Source organism: Euprymna scolopes, chromosome 8 (genome assembly GCF_053919585.1).
Source record: "Euprymna scolopes isolate OS-2025 chromosome 8, ASM5391958v1, whole genome shotgun sequence".
NCBI lineage: Eukaryota > Metazoa > Mollusca > Cephalopoda > Sepiida > Sepiolidae > Euprymna > Euprymna scolopes.
The window spans coordinates 152,064,158-152,070,988 of NC_136489.1; the positions used below are offsets into that span (position 1 = coordinate 152,064,158).

The 6,831-nt window shown below is 38.1% G+C and overlaps 1 pseudogene; it reads left to right on the forward strand.

Annotated features, from left to right (window-relative positions):
- Positions 1–6,441: 6,441 nt before the first annotated feature.
- Positions 6,442–6,558, forward strand: LOC145284371 (5S ribosomal RNA; annotated as a pseudogene).
- The last annotated feature ends 273 nt before the right edge of the window (positions 6,559–6,831 follow it).

Genomic DNA, 6,831 nt, shown 5'->3' on the forward strand with positions numbered 1-6,831 from the left:
AATAATCAAATTCTACCCAACTTCTATCACCATACACTCATTAACTTTTAGCCTCGAGTAACCCTTGAGCCTTGTATAAAAATGATCAATTTCCAAACTATTTGATGCAATAACTAAAATAAAATCAGCACCCCACAAAAAACTACAAAATATGACTACAACTACATAAGTAATACAATTGATTCACTCCTCATAGCAGCAAAGCAACGACGCCTGGCATAGTCATTAGTCTTTTTCTACACCATCGAGAGTTACGCATCTCTCCTAGCGGTTAATGTAGCTCTGGATATCATTTTTATAGAACGTTCCAGGTTGATCCTCCAACCACGACGTAACTTCGGAAACCATGGCTCTTCATCAAGGAAACCCTTTCCTTTCAAAAACAACTTTATAGATGGGAAGAGAAGAAAGTCCGAGGGCGGAAGGCCAAGAGAGTAGGGTGAATAGGGGATGATTTCTTAGCCACATAACCGTGCGATATGCGCGTTATGCACCACTGGAGCATTGCTATGTATAAAGAGCATACCTTTTTCGATCTTGCACTATCTCTGGATTTTAATAGCTTCTCGTAATTTCCTCAAAATTCTACTGTGGTGTGCATCCTTTCAAATACAAAACCCGGATCATAGCGCGACACTCAAAAATATCTATTTCACTTCTGCCCTATTTAAAACATCTAGGTCAGAACCCATAATTAGATAACTGTTGTATTTTGCCATATAACCCATAGAGATATAAATCATTTCACATGAAAAAATTCACTAGACCAGACAACTGAAAGTGGGCCAAGGACATTACTTAACGTTTTTCAGAGGAAAAATTTCTGTGGTTTCTATCAATATAATTGATCGAAAACCACGATTTCATGATTTTTTTTATGTGTCTTCAAATACTGAATTGACTTGTGAGAAGAATAGTTCAAATGCTAAAGTCGAAATTGTGTGTGTGTGGGTTTATGTGGGGAGGGGGGACATGTTTAATTTCCAAGAATTTGTGAAAATCGACCCTCTAAATACTAATAAATTGAGACCAAGCGTCCACTTTTCCATAAAGGTGAACTCGAGGCCTCGCCATTTTATCATAACATTTTTAGGGCGGGAATTTTCTAAAATGTCAATAAGTTAGCATATTTATTATCAAATGTTTAAATGGCAATTTCGCCGAGTAAGGTTAAAATCAAACAAACAAACAAAAAAAACAAAACAAAGACAAAAAAAAACAAAAAACAAAAAAAGAAAATTAGTACTGCTACTGAAAGATTTTAGCGAAAGAACTAACCCATTAAATTATTGCCCTTCGCTCTTTTCCCCATAATGTTTGAGTTCATAATTAACCAAGCTATAGTCCATCACCTTACAGTTGCTAAACTTCTGTCTGTCCATCAATATGGATGTAGGCAAACCCGTCCTACAGCAGATATTCTAACTGTAATCTCTAAACCATACCATACGGTCCTGGATATGACCTTAAACTATATCCGATGGTGAGGTCCCAGCTTGCGGGCTTTGGGGAGTGTGGATCCACCCTTTAATTGCCATTGCTCCCAGGTCCACTCTGAACAAGAGTGGTTGTACCTGTTAGGGTCCCAACTTTGGGTTAATAGAAACTAACTTAAAAATATATATATATTCTATTAAAAAATTTTTCTTCAAAATAACTGGATTCGTCATTAAATAACCTGAAAAGGGTTGATATGCCGTAAAACCAAACCAACCAACTAACCAACCAACCAACCAACCATACCATACACCATAACATACACTAGACAAAGCATGGGAGGGCAGAGCAGTAGCCCTAAATATATCTAAGGCTTTTGACAGGGTATAGTACGGTGGTCTTCTCAGGAAAATCAGATCCCACGGTATCACTAGAATAAATAAAAGAATCTAGGTTGTCCTCGATGGTCGTACATCGAAACAATATGATATAAATGCGAGTGTACCTCAAGGGTCGATCCTTCGACCTTTATTATTTCTAATATTCATAAATGACCTCTCAGATAAAATTGTTTCTGATATGGATATATTTGCTGATGGCACTACGCTCTTTAACTGGCACGAGGGAAAAACGAATGAACACATATCTAAAGCAATGGCAGAAACAGTAGAGGGAGACCAATCAGTAGCGGAATGGGGACAGAAATGGATGGTCACATTCAATGCTGCCAAGCCTAAGTTTGTTTCTTTTAATAATTACAAGAAACCTTCTCAAACAACAATAGCTATGGTTAATAATACATTACTTGAAAGTATTTCCTTCAAACTCCTCGACTTAACGTTCACAGAAAACATGAGTTGGAACAAATATATCGAGGGTATTGCTGCGAAAAAGGTGGGCTCTCTCTACCGTGCCAGAAAGTTACTTACGCCTGAGAGTATCCTATACCGCTACAAGGTCATTATTCGACCATGTATTGTTGTCACATTTGGGTTGGTGCATCTGCTACTAATCTCTCTCTCCTGGACAGTGTTACAAAAGAGAATCGCTAACCTGATAGGTCCTGAACTGTCAGCCAGGCTTTAGCCTCTGTCCTATCGACGAAATGTTTCATCCATCTGCCTGTTTTAAAAGTATTTTAATGGTAGATTGCTCCGACGGACTACAAGCCCTTTTATCTCTTCGACGTAAATACCCGCAACGAACTCGACAAGCAGCAAAATCCCACCCCTACACAGTAGAGACCTCCAGATGATGATGTAAGTAAGAAAAGCATTAAATAAGTAAAAATGAGATAGGATAGACGGGATTCGAACCCCGTAAGCAAAGTTCAGGAATAGGGTCAGAAATGGAATTTACCCATTGTTTAGTTTTCATATAGAATAGTTTAGATATAATGTTTGGAAAGGAATCTAATAATTCAATTCTTTTTATAAAAACGGAATTAAACAAGATTTCCAGCTACGGTATAACTGAAAATGTTTTCTCAATCATTAAATCATTTCTCTCCGATAGGCTCATAAGAGTAGTGGTAGATGGACAAAAATCGGAGGCCTGCAATATAAATGCTGGAGTCCCTTAGGGGTCAATCCTGGGCCCAACTCTCTTCCTGATCTACATCAATGACCTCCCTAAACACATACTTAAATCATTCGTTGACATCTATGCTGATGACACGACCATCTACGGCAACACATTAAAGGCTGTAAATGACAAAGTTCTCTCTAATTCTCTCTCCTCTGATCTCGAGCGCGTGGTTCAGTGGGGGAAGATGTGGCTGGTTACCTTTAATGCATCCAAAACCAAACTCCTATCCTTACATCATCAACACTCTGATCCCCAGCTGGCATCAATTGTGATGGATGGCTCTCGTCTGGGTGAGGCCCCGTGTTTTGACAAGGTTCTGGGTTTGACCTTTACTCCTGATCTGAAATGGAACACGTACATCAAGTCTGTTGCCAAGGTCGCTGGAACGATGGTGGGATCCTTCTACCGTTCCAGAAGATATCTCACTACTGATGCAATTCTCTATCTATATAAAAGCCAAGTACGTCCAATGATGGAATACTGTTGCCATATCTGGGCAGGAGCTGCCAAAAACAGCCTATCATGCCTTGACAGAGTACAAAATAGACTTCGTGGCTTAGTGGGGGATGCCCTTTTCTCTACCCTGCAACCTCTCTCCTACAGAAGAGATGTTGCGAGCCTATCCTTGTTCTATCGTTATTTCCATGGCAGGTGCTCGTCTGAACTCCAATCTTTCACGAAAAACACCCGTCTAGCTGAATCCACTGTGAAAAATTTCCCCCACTCTATATCTGTGCCTAAATCAAAACGTGGATTCCATGAACAAAGCTTCTTTCTTAGAACTGCACGTCTGTGGAACTCTGTTCCGTCTGCCTGTTTCCGTCCGGACTACAACTTGAATGTCTTCAAGTCCAATGTTAACAAATTCCTAATGAACCGCCCCCTTAAGTAAACACTTCATCAAATCTCCACACTAACGTAATGTACTTGCAATAACCCTTATCCCTGAGTGGCTTCCGGGCCTTGATAAGTGGTGATCACTGTGTAAAAAAAAAGGTCATATAGAAAGCGAACAATAGAAAATTAAAACGTATTGAAAAATAAGTTAGGTCAAAAAATTAGGTTAGTAAGAATTCTTGTCTGCAGACATGTGAGAATCACACATGTTCAGGCCACGTAAGTTCTCTAAGTGAGTTCGATGACGGTTTTGGCCATGCGTGTGACGTCATGGCAGGAAATGAATTCTCAATATAGTTGCTAGTTTTAGGAGAGAGTTGGACAGACAAGAGACAGAGCTGACATAGTCAGAGAAGCAGGGTCCCCCTTTTGGAATTGAAGGGTTAGAAAGTTTTACTCATGTAGTCATCTTTGAATTCCTGGAACCAATCATCATTGCAAAAGCGGCCGAATGTAATAAAAGAAACGTCATATTTTGTAACTGCGTCTTCGTGTTGTCTCATTCTCAACAACTAAAGGTAATGTGAATCATCTATACAAACATTGTATCCTCTCATCTTAATGAACTTTGTTCCCACCATTATTTATAATGAACTTTGTGTATAAACCCTATCCTTAAGCAATGTGTCTCTCCATCTTAAGACATGTGTCTCTCCATCTTAAGTAATGTGTCTCTCCATTTTAAGAAATGTGTCCCTCCATCTTAAGTAATGTGTCTCTACATCTTAAGAAATGTTTCTCTCCATCTTGAGAAATGTGTCTCTTCATCTTAAGAAATGTGTCTCTCCATCTTAAGTAATGTGTCTCTCCATCTTAAGAAATGTTTCTCTCCATCTTAAGTAATGTGTCTCTCCATCTTAAGAAATGTGTCTCTCCATCTTAAGAAACGTGTCTCTCCATCTAAAGAAATGTGTCTCTCCATCTTAAGTAATGTGTCTCTCCATCTTAAGTAATGTGTCTCCCAATCTTAAGTAATGTGTCTCTCCATCTTAAGTAATGTGTCTCTCCATCTTAAGTAATGTGTCTCTCCATCTTAAGTAATGTGTCTCTCCATCTTAAGAAATGTGTCTCTCCATCTTAAGTAATATGTCTCTCCATCTTAAGACATGTGTCTCACCATCTTAAGAAATGTGTCTCTCCATTTTAAGTAATGTGTCTCTCCATCTTAAGACATGTGTCTCTCCATCTTAAGACATGTGTCTCACCATCTTAAGAAATGTGTCTCTCCATCTTAAGAAATGTTTCTCTCCACCATAAGTAATGTGTCTCTCAATCTTAAGTAATGTGTCTCTCCATCTTAAGAAATGTGTCTCCCCATCTTAAGTAATATGTCTCTCCATCTTAAGTAATGTGTCTCTCCATCTTAAGTAATGTGTCTCTCCATCTTAAGTAATATGTCTCTCCATCTTAAGAAATGTGTCTCTCCATCTTAAGAAATGTGTCTCTCCATCTTAAGTAATGTGTCTCCCCATCTTAAGTAATGTGTATCTCCATCTTAAGAAATGTGTCTCCCTTTCTATCATAAGTGATGACTGTCCCCTCCTGTGATAAAAGAGCTGATAACTCATCCCTCTCCTAATATATGTGTTAAAAAGAAACATTCACAGAACTGTATAAATGTCTCTCTCTTCTATCCCCCTCTCATCGTGTATTACATGTCCCCGTCTCTCTTTAAAATGTACCCGATATGTGTCCCCACAATATGAACACCCGGCTATACAAAAATGACAGAAAGCCTTCTACTCAAACAGTTTCTTCCCCAGATCTGCTAGACTTTGGAATTCCCTTCCCAGACTACACTGACATGCAGAAATTAAAGTGTAATCTGAATAAATATCTTGCTGCTAAACTCCCTAAATAGTGTCTCTACGATTATGTCTCAGACAGTAGCCCACTACATCAAAGTGGCACTATGTCTTGGGGTGAAAATACAATAAAAAAGTACTAGATTGTTGGGTGATAATAATAATCCTATTTGCGCTGATTACCGCTTTTAATCTTGCAAACATTTTTAATCAAACTCATATACGTCATTTATATTTTCTCATATAATAAACCTAATTTTTATTCTCTGGTTATTTTAAGATCTTTTCAATGATTTCATCGTATAGAAAATAATAATATTCATCCATCGTTGTCGACACGGACATCACTGATGATGCTATAATTTGAGTGTTAATTTTTTGTGGCAAGCCACAATTCCGTCTTCTGTACGGCATAATCACTGGTTCTCGTTAAATCACCAAAGTTAAGCAACGAAGAGCCTGGCCAGTACCAGATGGGTGACTATTTGGGAAAATCTGTAAATAGTGTTATTGTTTTAACGGTGGTGTCTATTGCGGATGGCGCCGCCATGTTTTTTCAACGTTTAGAAGTGTTCGTTTATATATCTAATCTGTTCATTCTGGAATATGAGAATGGTCGGTTTCAGCCAATCGCAGAAGGAAGAAAACGCAGATATTATTATGCTTCTAAGTTCTTTCCGTTTTTTAAGATTCAAATAAAAATACTGAATTGGATATATACGGCATAATCGCGTTGACACACCGGTTCCCGTCAGATCACCGAAGTTAAGCAACGATGTACCTAGCCGGTACCAAATGGGTGACCATTTGGGAATAGCAGGCGCTGTATATTCTATTCGCTTATCTTGTTTTAAACTGCTCTGGATTTCTACTTGCCATTGGAAAGAAAATAATTGTTGGTTGGTTGTTTTTGTTTTATGGCATATCAACCGTTTTCAGGTTATTTAATGCCGAATCCAGTCATTTTGAAGAACAATTTTTTAATAGAGTATATATATATATATATATATATATATATATATATATATATATATATATATATATTTTAAGTCGATTTCTATATAACCCATAGTTGGGACTCTAACAGGTACAACCAGTCCGGGTC